The sequence below is a fragment of the Ornithorhynchus anatinus genome, chromosome 1, assembly GCF_004115215.2.
Source record: "Ornithorhynchus anatinus isolate Pmale09 chromosome 1, mOrnAna1.pri.v4, whole genome shotgun sequence".
Classification (NCBI taxonomy): Eukaryota; Metazoa; Chordata; class Mammalia; order Monotremata; family Ornithorhynchidae; genus Ornithorhynchus; species Ornithorhynchus anatinus.
This window is the reverse complement of record NC_041728.1, coordinates 1-13518: the sequence shown is the minus strand read 5'-3', so window position 1 is coordinate 13518 and position 13518 is coordinate 1. Positions and strand designations below refer to the sequence as shown.

Here is a 13518-nt window from a genome sequence, read left to right as displayed (position 1 = left end):
TCTGTTACATCCTACTTTCCCAAGCGCTTAGTTGAGCACTCTGCACCCAGTAAGAGCTCAATAAATATGATTGAATGATTGATTGATTAACTGATCGATCAACCCCACCTCCACAAAGAGCTCCCTTCGGGCAGAGCCCTCTGCTGGCCTTGAGTTAAAGAACAGAGCCGAGCTCAAGTGTTTTCAGTGTTGTAGGGAAGCCCAGCCCTAATCAACCCCGGTACTTCTAAATGAGGTGAAAAGGCACTGGGCCTTTATGGCCCCAGAGGCTGCTGGGTCCTTCCCTGCCCTTTATAAGGCTCCTGATGCTGGCCTGCCTCAGTTTGCAAGAGGATAGGAGACAGAGCGTGGCCCGCCGTGGGTCCAGGTAAGGAGGGGGCTCTGGCTGTTTCAACTATACCCCCCCTTTTTTTTAAGGGTGGGTGTGGGACTGGATTTGCTGTTACCTATCGTACTGATGATGATGAAGGTGGGGGAGGGTTATTAGGGTTGGGCCGGTGGGGAGGGGTCGGTTCCTGGGTTTCAGAAATGACTTGGATGTACACTCGGGGGGCGGGGGCTGAGGGAGGGATGTCGGGGTGCCTGGTGGGTTATGACATGACCAATGATGTGAATATGTTGTGCATTGCTTGGGGTGGGGAAGTTGGGGAGGGAACGTGGGGGGCTGATTGTACTGAGGGTTCTGATTGGTGGGGGGATGGGGGAGGATCTGAGCAGGGAGGGGCTTACCGGTTGGGGTTGGGAGAAGGTTTGGGGTTCAGATGGTCTTAGGGAAAGTCAGGCCTGACTTTGGGGTGACTGCCAGAACTGGGGTCGAGGGTACCGAATGGCTGGGACAGAGGACGCCTTATTGACGGACGCATGGGGTGTGTGGGCTGTGTCGGGTGGTGCATGCTCACCGTCTGTCTGTCCGTCTACACCTCTGTGTGTGTGGATGTTGTTCGTCAGCCCCGCTTCCACTAGTAAGAGGGCTGGGTTGCTGTCTTCATCCGGGAGAAGCAGCGTGGCCTACTGGACAGAGAATGGGCCTGGGAGTTAGAAGGACCTGCATTTTCATCCCAAGCCTGCTACTTGTCTGCTTGTGACCTTGAGTGAGTCACTTCACTTCTCTGGGCCTCGGCTACCTCATCTATAAAATGGGGATTAAGAAGAGGAGTCCCAGGAGGAATATGATCTAATAATAATGATATGTGTCAAGCACTGTTCTAAGCCCTGGGGTCGATACAGGGTAATCATGTTGGACATAATCCAATTAATTTGCAGCTACCCTTACTCTTAGTAGAGTGACTGAAAAAACAGGAAACATTTAACATAATAGTAATAATAATGTTGGTATTTGTTAAGCGCTTACTATGTGCAGAGCACTATTCTAAGCGGTGGGGTAAACACAGGGGAGTCGGGTTGTCCCACGTGGGGCTCACAGTCTTAATCCCCATTTTACAGATGAGGGAACTGAGGCACAGAGAAGTTAAGTGACTCGCCCACAGTCACACAGCCGACAAGTGGCAGAGCTGGGATTCGAACTCATGAGCCCTGACTCCAGGGCCTGTGCTCTTTCCAGTGGAAAGAGCACGGGCGTGGGAGTCAGAGGTTGTGGGTTCTAATCCCGGCTCCGCCACTTGTCTGCTGGGTGACTTTGGGCAAGTTGCTTTGCTTCTCTGTGCCTCAGTTACCTCATCTGGAAAATGGGGATTAAAACTGTGAGCACCATCTGGGACAACCTGATTACCTTGTATCCCTCCCAGTGCTTAGAACAGTGCTTGGCACATAGTGCTTAACAAATGCCATCGTTATTTATTATTAACAGGTACCGTAAACAAAGAACCCAGAGCTCAAAGTGGTGCCCAATGCCCAGTATGTACCAGTCGAGGGCGGAGAGGGGCTGCCCCTGCCGTGGCTGTGAGGCTGTGAGTCCAGTGCTCTGGGCTCTCTGTCGCACACAGCGAGGCCCCTTAAGGGTGGACCACCACAACCTGGGAACCATCGGATGCGCCAAACCCTCAGAGGGCGGGGTCACTTAGGGCAGGGTGGCAGGCTGTGATCCGTGGCTTTCGGCCTTCTCCCCACCTGCTGCTACCGAGGGCAAGGCTGCCACAACTGGGGAATGGTCTGAAGCCGTGAGCCCATCCAGGGCAGAGCCGCCGTGGCATTGTGTCTGGGTGACACGGGGAGCCACCCGCGGACAGGGCCACTGAAACATTGGACCCGCCAGATACTGGGAGTACCCCCCGCACCCCGCCCTGAGGGCAGGGCCACAAAAATGTTCTGCCTGTGTGACATTGAGCACATCCAGACCAGAGCCGCCGTGACATTGTCGACAGTATTTATTGAGACACTGAACTAAGCATGTGGGAGAGTACACTACAGTGAATCTATGGTATTTATTGCACATATGCTGTGTGCAGAGTACTTGTAAACTCCTGAAGCTCAGTGATGGTGTTGTTTTTGCTGAACCCTCCCAAGAGTTCAGCACATAACTGCACTTATTAAATGCTCTTAATGTAAAATCGTGCTTACTCTAGAGTTGTGGGCTCTCCGTCGCACACAATGAGCCCCCTTAAGTGTCGACCACCACAACCTGGGACCCGTCGGACACTGTGAACCCCCTGAGGGGAGGGCCGCTGAGGACAGGGTGGCTGGCTGTGATCTGTAGCCGTCAGCCCCCTCCCCACCCGCCGTTACCGATGACAAGGCTGCCACAGCTGGAGTGGTCCGAAGCTGTGAGCCCAACCAGGGCAGAGCTGCCTTGATTGTGATGTTGTGCCTGGGTGACTCTGGGAACCCCTCGAGGGCAGGGCCACTGCAATGCTGGACCTGCCAGATACTGTGAGTCCTCCCCCCGGAGGGCAGGGCCACAAAAATGTTCTGCCCGGGTGACACTGGGAACCCATCCAGAGCAGAGCCGCCGTGATGTTGTCAATAGTATTTCCTGAGCACTTAATACGTGAAGGACACTGAACTAAGCATGCGGAAGAGTATAATGCAATGAATCCACGGTATTTATTGCTTACAAGCTGTGTGCAGAGTAGTTGTAAACTCTTGAAGCACAGTGATGGTGTGGGTTGTGTGCTAAACTTTTGGGAGGATTCAGTACAAACTGCACTTTATAAATGCTCTTAATGTAAAATTGTGCTCACTCTAGTGTTCTGGGCTCTCCGTCGCACACAGTGAGCCCCCTTCAGGGCGGACCACCACAACCTGGGACCCGTCGACACGGTGAACACCCTGAGGAAGGGTCACTCCGAGCAGAGTGGCCGGCTGTGATCTGTGGCTGTCTGCCCCCTCCCCACTCGCCACTACTGAGGAGAAGGCAGCACCAACTCTGGAATAGTCTGAAGCTGTGAGGCCGTCCAGGGCAGAGCTGCTGTGACGTTATGCCTGGGTGACACTGGGAGCCCCGAGGGCAGGGCCGCCGTAGCATTGGACCCGTCGGATACACTTAGTTTTTCCAACCCCGCCACCCAGGTCAGGGCCCCAAAAATGTTCTGCCCATGTGATACTGTGAGCCCATCCAGAGCAGAGCAGAGCCGCTGTGACGTTGTAACCGGGTGATACTGTGAGCCCTCAAGGGCAGGGCCGCTGCAACGTTGGACCCGTCGGATACTGTGAGTCCCCCCTCCCCGCCACCCCCGAGGGCAGGTCCCCAAAAATGTTCCGCCCGTGTGACACTGAGCTTATCCAAAGCAGAGCCGCCATGACGTTATGCCCATGTGACACTGTGAGCCCTCAAGGGCAGGGTCGCTGCAATGCTGGACCCGTCGGATACTGTGAGTTCCCCCCACTTAGGGCAGGGCCCCATAGATATTCTGCCCATGTGACACTGTGAGCCCTCGAGGGCAGGGCCACTGCAACGTTGGACCCTTTGGATACTGTGAGTCTCTCCCCCTCTTAGGGCAGACCAAAAAATGTTCTATCCATGTGACACTGTGAGCCCATCTAGAGCAGAGCCGCCGTGACGTCGTATCTGTGTGACACTGAGCTCTCAAGGGCAGGGCCATATCAATGTTGTGCCGGTGTAACACTGTAAGCCTTTAGGATCTGGATGCTTGGAAGAAGATTAAAAATATGGGTCGTGGCAAAAGGGGACTGGCCTTAATCTTCCCATTTGCTTCTTCTTGTCCTGAGCACTGGGAAGAACAAACAGAAATCTGGATGCCAGAGAAAGGGGGTTAGCTTGATGTCATGAACCCCAGATTTAGGTCTTCCTAGGCCGGGTCCCAGGAAGAGCAACAACATGGGTGCCTTCAAAAATGGGGACTGGTTTCATGTCCCAAACCCCACATTTAAGTCTTCCCATTTTGGGTCTTGAGGGCCCAGGCCCTGGTAAAAACAACGAAAATTTGGGTGCCGGCAAAAGTGGGGAGTGGCTTCATGCCATGAACTCCAGATTTCAGTGTTCTCTTTTGGGTCTTCATGGCCCAGGTGCCGGGAAGAACAATGAAAATATGTGTGCCGGCAAAACGGAGGGAGTGGCTTCATGCCATGAACCCCAGGCTTCACTGTTCCCGTTTGGGTCTTCGTGGCCCAGGTGCCAGGAAGAACAATGAAAATATGGGTGCCGGCAAAAATGGGGCACTGGCTTCATGCCAAGAACCCAAGAATTCAGTGTTTCCGTTTTGGGTCTTCATGGCCCGGGTTTTGGGAAGACCAGTGAAAAATCTGGATGCCGGCAAATAAGGGGGGACTGGCTTCATGCCAAGAACCCCAGATTTCAGTTTTTCCGTTTTGGGTCTTCATGACCCGGACTTTGGGAAGACCATTGAAAATCTGGATGCCGGCAAAACTGGGGGGGACTGGCTTCATGCCAAGAACCCAGATTTCAATGTTCCCGTTTAGGTCTTCATGGCCTGGGTGCCGGGGAGAGTAATGAAAAATATGGATGCCGGCAAAGAGGGGGACTGGCCTCATGCCATGAACCCCAGATTTGAGTCTTCCCACTGGGTCTTCATGGCCCAGGCACTGGGGAGAATAATTTAAAAATGTTGGTGCCGGCACAAGGGGTTTGTGGCTTCATGCCACAAACCCCAGATTTTAATCTTCCCATTTGGGTCTTCATGGCACCGGCACTGGGAACAACAGTAAAGATGTGGGTGCTGGCAAAAGGGGGCACTGGCTTTATGCTATAAACCCCAGATTTGACTCTTCCCATTTGGGTCTTCATGGCTCAGGCACTGGGAACAACAATAAAGATATGGGTGCCGGCAAAAAGGGGAACTGGCTTCATGCCATGAACTCCATATTTGACTTTTCCCATTTGGTTCTTCATGGCCAGGCACTGGGAACAAGAATAAACATACGGGTGCCAGCAAAAGGGGATAGTGGCTTCATGACACAAACCCCAGATTTTAATCTTCCCATTTGGGTCTTCATGGCCCAGGCACTGGGAACAACCATAAATGAGGGGACTGGCTTCATGCCACAAACCCCAAATTTGAGTCTTCCCATTTGGGTCTATATGGCCCGGACACCAGGGATGATGACTTAAAAATTTGGGTGCCAGCGAAAGGGAGTAGTGGCTTCATGCCATGAACCCTAGATTTCAGTCTTGCCATTTGGGTCTTCGTGGCCCAGGCACCAGGATGAACAATAACATGAGTGCTGTTTTGAGGGTACCCATTTGGATCTTCCTGACCCAGATGCCAGGAAGCACACTAAAAATACCAGAGTTAGCAAAAGGAGGCTGACTTCATGCCTCAGACCCATGCGCCTCTCTGACACTTTGAGTCCCGCCGCAACACTGTGCCTGTCTCACATTGTGAGCTACTCCCCACCCCTGGACTACACACCGAGAGGCAGGGCCCCTGTGACTGACATTGGGTCTGTCTGATCCCCCTGGAGAGAGGGCTGCTATGATGATGTGCTTCCCTGACACTTTGAGCACCCACCTGGAGCAGGGATGCCGGGTTCCTAGACGGGTCTGGCACTGGCATAGTAAGCTTCTCTAGACTGTAAACTCACTGTGGGCAGGGAATGCATCTGCTTATTGTTACATTGTATACACCCTAGTGTTTAGGACAGTGGTCTGCACACAGTTAGCACCCAATAAGTACGATTGAATGAATGAATGAGTGACCGACATTGTGAGTAGGATTAGGCTGCCACGGCTCTGTGCCCATGTGACACTGTGAGCCGCCCACACCACACCGAGGGGCGGGGATGCTGCCACTGACAGTTGGCCTGTCTGACCCTCTGAGCCCCCAGGGTGCCGGGCTGCCATGATACTGTGTCCATTTGATACTCTGAGCACCCCCCTAGGGCAGGGCCACTGCAGCATTGTGCCTGTGTGACACCGTGACCCCCTCGCACTGCACCGAGGGACAGGGCTGCAGCCACTGACAATGGGCCTGTCTGACCCGCTGAGCTCCCTGGGGGCCTGGCTGCCATAATGTTGTGTCTTTTTGACACTCTGAGCACCCCACCCGGGAAAGGGCCGCTGCAACTTTGTGCCTGTCTGGTACTGTGAGCCCCTCGCACCGCACCGAGGGGCAGGGCCACCGCCACTGACAATGGGCCTGTCTGACCCGCTGAGCTCCCTGGGGGACGGGCTGCCATGATGTTGTACTCGTTTGATACTCTGAGCACCCCCCTGGGGCAGGGCCACTGCAGAGTTGTACCTATGTGACACTGTAACCCCCACGAACTGCACCGAGGGACAGGGCTGCAGCCACTGACAGTGGGCCTGTCTGACCATCTGAGCTCCCTGGGGGCCTGGCTGCCATAATGTTATGTCTTTTTGACACTCTGAGCACCCCACCCGGGGAAGGGCTGCTGCAACTTTGTGCCTGTCTGGTACTGGAACCCCTCGCACTGCAACCGAGGGACAGGGGCCGCCGCCACTGACAATGGGCCAGTGTGACCCTCTGAGCTCCCTGGGGCCGGGCTGCCATGATGTTGTACTCGTTTGATACTCTGAGCACCCCCCCTGGGGCAGGGCCACTGCAGAGTTGTGCCTATGTGACACTGTGAGCCCCTCGCACCGCACCGAGGGACAGGGCTGCCGCCACTGACAATGGGCCTGTCTGACCCTCCTGAGCTCCCTGGGGGCCTGGCCACCATAATGTTGTGTCTTTCTCGACACACTGAGCACCTCACCCGGGGAAGGGGCTGCTGCAACTTTGTGCCTGTCTGGTACTGTTGAGTCCCTTGCACCGCACAGAGGGACAGGGCCGGCCGCCACTGACAATGGGCCAGTGTGACCCTCTGAGCTCCCTGGGCGGCCGGGGCTGCCATGATGTTGTACTCGTTTGATACTCTGAGCAACCTCCCTGGGGCAGGGCCACTGCCAGAGTTGTGCCTATGTGACACTGTAACCCCCTCGCACCGCACCGAGGGACAGGGCCGCCGCCACTGACAATGGGCCCGTGTGACCCTCTGAGCTCCCTGGGGGCCGGGCCGCCATGATGTTGTGTCTTTCTGACACTCTGATCACCCCCACCCGGGGAAGGGCTCTGCTGCAACTTTGGGCCTGTCTGGTACTTGAGTCCCTCCGCCCACCGCACCGAGGGACAGGGCTGCCGCCACTGACAATGGGCCAGTGTGACCCTCTGAGCTCCCTGGGAGCCGAGCTGCCATGATGTTATTCCCGATTGATACTCTGAGCACCCCCCTGGGGCAGGGCCACTGCAGAGGTTGTGCCTATGTGACACTGTGACCCCCTCGCACTGCACCGAGGGACAGGGCTGCCGCCACTTACAATGGGCCTGTCTGACCTGCTGAGCTCCCTGGGGTCCTGGCTGCCATAATGTTGTGTCTTTTTGACACTCTGAGCACCCCACCCAGGGAAGGGCTGCTGCAACTTTTGTGCCTGTCTGGTACTGTGAGCCCCTCGCACCGCACCGAGGGGCAGGGCCGCCGCCACTGACAATGGGCCAGTGTGGACCCTCTGAGCTCCCTGGGGGCCGGGCTGCCATGATGTTGTACTCGTTTGATACTCTGAGCACCCCCCCTGGGGCAGGGCCACTGCAGAGTTGTGCCTATGTGACACTGTGAGCCCCTCGCACCCGCCACCGAGGGGAACAGGGCCGCCGCCACTGACAATGGGCCCGTGTGACCCTCTGAGCTCCCTGGGGGCCGGGCTGCCATGATGTTGTACTCGTTAGATACTCTGAGCACCCCCCTGGGGCAGGGCCACTGCAGGAGTTGTGCCTATGTGACACTGTGAGCCCCTCGCACCGCACCGAGGGCAGGGCTGCCGCCACTTACAATGGGCCTGTCGGACCTGCTGAGCTCCCTGGGTCCTGGCTGCCATAATGTTGTGTCTTTTTGACACTCTGAGCACCCCACCCAGGGAAGGGCTGCTGCAACTTTGTGCCTGTCTGGTACTGTGAAGCCCCCCTCCACTGCAGTGAAGGACAGGGCGGCCGCCACTGACAATGGGCCTGTCTGACCTCTGAGCTCCCTGGGGGCCGGGCTGCCATGATGTTGATTCCGTTTGATACTCTGAGCACCCCCCTGGGCAGGGCCACTGCAGAGTTTGTGCCTATGTGACACTGTGAAGCCCCCTCGCACCACACCGAGGGATCAGGGCGGCCGCCATTGACAATGGGCCAGTGTGACCCTCTGAGCTCCCTGGGGCCGGGCTGCCATGATGTTGTTTCTTTCTCACACTCTGAGCACCCCACCTGGGGGAAGGGCTGCTGCAACTTTGGGCCTGTCTGGTACTGGTGAGTCCCTCGCACCGCACCGTGGGACAGGGCCACCGCCACTGACAATGGGCCAGTGTGACCCTCTGAGCTCCCTGGGGGGCCCGGGCTGCCATGATGTTGTACTCGTTTGATACTCTGAGCACCCCCTGGGGCAGGGCCACTGCAAGAGTTGTGCCTATGTGACACTGTGAGCCCCTCGCATCGCACCGAGGGACAGGGCTGCCGCCACTGGACAATGGACCTGTCTGACCCTCTGAGCTCCCTGGGGCCTGGCCACCATAATGTTGTGTCTTTCTGACACACTGGAGCACCTCACCCGGGGAAGGGCTGCTGCAACTTTGTGCCTGTCTGGTACTGTGAGTCCCTTGCACCGCCCACAGAGGGACCAGGGCGCCGCCACTGGACAATGGGCCAGTGTGACCCTCTGAGCTCCCTGGGGGCCGGGCTGCCATGATGTTGTACTCGTTTGATACTCTGAGCACCTCCCTGGGGCAGGGCCACTGCAGAGTTGTGCCTATGTGACACTGCGAGCCCCTCGCACCGCACCGAGGGACAGGGCCGCCGCCACTGACAATGGACCTGTCTGACCCTCTGAGCTCCCTGGGGGCCTGGCCACCATAATGTTGTGTCTTTCTGACACACTGAGCACCTCACCCGGGGAAGGGCTGCTGCAACTTTGTGCCTGTCTGGTACTGTGAGTCCCTTGCACCGCACAGAGGGACAGGGCCGCCGTCACTAACAATGGGCCAGTGTGACCCTCTGAGCTCCCTGGGGGGCCGGGCTGCCATGATGTTGTACTCGTTTGATACTCTGAGCACCTCCCTGGGGCAGGGCCACTGCAGAGTTGTGCCTATGTGACACTGCGAGCCCCTCGCACCGCACCGAGGGACAGGGCCGCCGCCACTGACAATGGGCCCGTGTGACCCTCTGAGCTCCCTGGGGGCCGGGCCGCCATGATGTTGTGTCTTTCTGACACTCTGAGCACCCCACCCGGGGAAGGGCTGCTGCAACTTTGGGCCTGTCTGGTACTGTGAGTCCCTCGCACCGCACCGAGGGACAGGGCTGCCGCCACTGACAATGGGCCAGTGTGACCCTCTGAGCTCCCTGGGGGCCGGGCTGCCATGATGATATTCCCGTTTGATACTCTGAGCACCCCCCTGGGGCAGGGCCACTGCAGAGTTGTGCCTATGTGACACTGTGACCCCCACGCACTGCACCGAGGGACAGGGCTGCCGCCACTTACAATGGGCCTGTCTGACCTGCTGAGCTCCCTGGGGTCCTGGCTGCCATAATGTTGTGTCTTTTTGACACTCTGAGCACCCCACCCAGGGAAGGGCTGCTGCAACTTTGTGCCTGTCTGGTACTGGGAGGCCCTCGCACCGCACCGAAGGGGAGGGCCACCGCCACTGACAATGGGCCAGTATGACCCTCTGAGCTCCCTGGGGGCCGGGCTGACACGATGTTGTTTCCGTTTGATACTCTGAGCACCCCCCCTGGGGCAGGGCCACTGCAGAGTTTGTGCCTATGTGACCACTGTGAGCCCCTCGCACCGCACCGAGGGACAGGGCCGCCGCCACTGACAATGGGCCCGTGTGACCCTCTGAGCTCCCTGGGGGCCGGGCTGCCAGTGATGTTGTACTCGTTTGATACTCTGAGCACCCCCCTGGGGCAGGGCCACTGCAAGAGTTGTGCCTATGTGACACTGTGGAGCCCCTCGCCACCGCACCGAGGGGCAGGGCTGCCGCCACTTACAATGGGCCTGTCTGACCTGCTGAACTCCCTGGGGTCCTGGCTGCCATGATGTTGTGTCTCTTTGACACTCTGAGCACGCCCCCAGGGCAGGGCCACTGCATCGTTGTGCCTGTCTGGTACTATGAGCCCCCCTGCACTGCACCGAGGGGCAGGACCACGGCCACTGACAATGGGCCTGTCTGATACTCTGAGCTCCCTGGGGGCCGGGCTGCCAAGATGTTGTGTCTCTCTGACTCTGAGCACCCCCCTGGGGCAGGGCCCACTGCAGAGTTGTGCCTATGTGACACTGTGAGCCCCTCGCACCACACCGAGGGACAGGGCTGCTGCCACTGACAATGGGCCTGTCTTACCCTCTGAGCTCCCTGGGGGCCGGGCTGCCATGATGTTGTTCTCGTTTGATACTCTGAGCACCCCCCTGGGGCAGGGCCACTGCAGAGATGTGCCTATGTGACACTGTGAGCCCCTCGCACCGCACCGAGGGACAGGGCTGCCGCCACTGACAATGGGCCTGTCTGACCCTCTGAGCTCCGTGGGGGCCTGGCTGCCATAATGTTGTGTCTTTTTGACACTCTGAGCACCCCACCCAGGGAAGGGCTGCTGCAACTTTGTGCCTGTCTGGTACTGTGAGCCCCTCGCACCGCACCGAGGGACAGGGCCGCCGCCACTGACAATGGGCCAGTGTGACCCTCTGAGCTCCCTGGGGGCCGGGCTGCCATGATGTTGTACTCGTTTGATACTCTGAGCACCCCCCCTGGGGCAGGGCCACTGCAGAGTTGTGCCTATGTGACACTGTCGACCCCCGGCACTGCACTGCACCGAGAGGCAGGGCCACCGCCACCGACAATGGGCCTGTCTGATACTTTGAGCTCCCTGGTGTCCGGGCTGCTGTGATGTTGTGCCCGTTTGACACTCTGAGCACCTCCCTGGGGCAGGGCCACTGTAATGTTGTGCCTTTCTTGTACTGTGAGCTTCCCATCCCTCACTGAGAGGCAGGGCCACCGCCTCTGACAATGGGCCTGTTGTGGACCCTCTGAGCCCCCAGGTGCTGGGCTGCCATGATGTTGTGCCCGTTTGATACTCTGAGCACCGCCCTGGGGCAGGACACTGCAGCATTGTCTGTGTGACACTGTGTCCCCCTCACACCGCACTGAGGGACAGGGCCACAGCCACTGACATTGGGCCTGTATGACCCTCTGAGCTCCCTGGGGACCGGGTTGCCGTGATGTTGTGCCTTTCTGACACGCTGACACCACTGACAATGGGCCTGTCTGATACTCTGAGCTCCTGGGGGCTGGGCTGCCATGATGTGTTTTTCTGCCACTCTGAGCACCCTCCCAGGGTAGGGGCGCTTTAATGTTGTGCTTGTCTGTCACTGTGAGCCCCCCTCACCACACCGAGAAGCAGGGCCACTGCCACTGATGGTGGGCTTGTTTGCCACCCTGAGCTCCCTTGGGGAAAGGCTGCCTTGATGCTGGACCATGGGCCTCTCTGACTCTGTGATCCCACCCTGGGCCTGGGCCATCACTACGTTGTGACCGTTTGAGCACGTGAACCTTCAAGGTCTAGTCATTGGTCAGAATGACTGAAAAAAGGGGGCTGGCTTTTTGCCACATACCCCAAAGTCGTCTTTCCTTTTGGGTCTTTGTGGAAGAACAATTAAAATCTGGGTGCTGGGAAAAGGGAGAGCTGGCTTCATGCCACAAATCCCAGACTTGATTTCCCCTGTTGGGTCTTCACGGCCCGGGTGCAAGGAGGAACACTAAAATTATGGGTGCCAGCAAAAGGGGTACTGGCTTCATGCCACAAACACTGATTTTGAGTTTTTCCACTTGGGTCTTCATGGCCCAGGTGCTGGGAAGAGCAGTAATGACATGTGTCCTGGCCAAAGGGGGTACTGGCTTCAAGCCACAAACCTCAGATTTGAGTCTTCCCATTTAGGTCTTCATGGCCCAGTCGCTGGGAAGAGTAATTACAAATATGGGTGCTGGCCAAAGGGGAAACTGGCTTCATGCCACAAACCCCCCAGTTGGAGCCTTCCCATTTGGGTCTTCATGACTCTGGTGCCAGGAAAAACAGTGAAAATATGGCTGCTGGCAAAGGGGGAACTGGCTTCACGCCATGAACCCCAGATTTAAGACTTTCAATTTGGGTCTTCATGGCCGAGGTACTGGGACGAACAATGAAAAGATGGATTCCGGCAAAAGGGGGACTGGCTTTATGCCACAAACCCCAGATTTGAGTCTTCCCATTTGGGTCTTCATGGCTCAGGCACCAGGAAGAACAATAAAAATGAGTGCTGGTAAAAGAGGGTGTGGCTTCATGCCATGCAGCCCAGATTTTATTCCCTTATTGGGTCTTCATGGCCCAGGTGCTGGGAAGAACAATAATGACATGTGTCCTGGCTAAAGGGGGTACTGGCTTCAAGCCACAAACCTAGGATTTGAGTCTTCCCGTGTAGGTCTTCATGGCCCAGTTGCTGGGAAGAGTAATTACAAATATGGGTGCTGGCAAAAGGGGAAACTGGTTTCATGCCATGAACCCCAGATTTAAGTCTTCCAATTTGGGTCTTTATGGCCAAGGTACCGGGAAGAACAGTGAGAAGATGGATGCTGGCAAAAGGGGACTGGCTTCATGCCACAAACCCCAGATTTGAGTCTTCCCATCTGGGTCTTCATGGCTCGGGCATCGGGAAGAACAATAAAAATGAGTGCTGGTAAAAGAGGGTGTGGCTTCATGCCATGCAGCCCAGATTTTATTCCCTTATCGGGTCTTCATGGCCCAGGTACCAGGGAGAGAGAGAAAATGTGGATGCTGGCAAAAGGGTCTTGTCTTCATGCCAGGAATCCCAGATGTGAACCTTCTCACTTGGGTCTTCATGGCTCAGGTACTGGGAACGACAGTAAAGATAGCAGGGACTGGCTTCAGGCTACCTTTAAAGCCCAGATTTGAGTCTTCCTGTTTGGATTCTGGTTCATGGCCCAGGCATTTGATAGCTTGATAATAACATGGGTTTTGGCAAAACTGAGGACTGGCTTCATGCCATGAATCCCATATTCAAGTCTTTCCAATTGGGTCTTCCCCACCCAGAAATATTTTGGTGCCAGGAAAGTGGGGGTTAGGG

At 56.8% G+C, this 13518-nt stretch overlaps 1 long non-coding RNA gene across 1 annotated transcript; it reads left to right on the top strand.

Annotated features, from left to right (window-relative positions):
* Positions 1 to 288: 288 nt before the first annotated feature.
* Positions 289 to 4086, top strand: LOC114814255. Its single transcript, XR_003762018.1, has 2 exons — positions 289 to 367; positions 3143 to 4086. It is a non-coding gene; the product is annotated as an uncharacterized LOC114814255 (long non-coding RNA).
* Positions 4087 to 13518: the final 9432 nt, after the last annotated feature.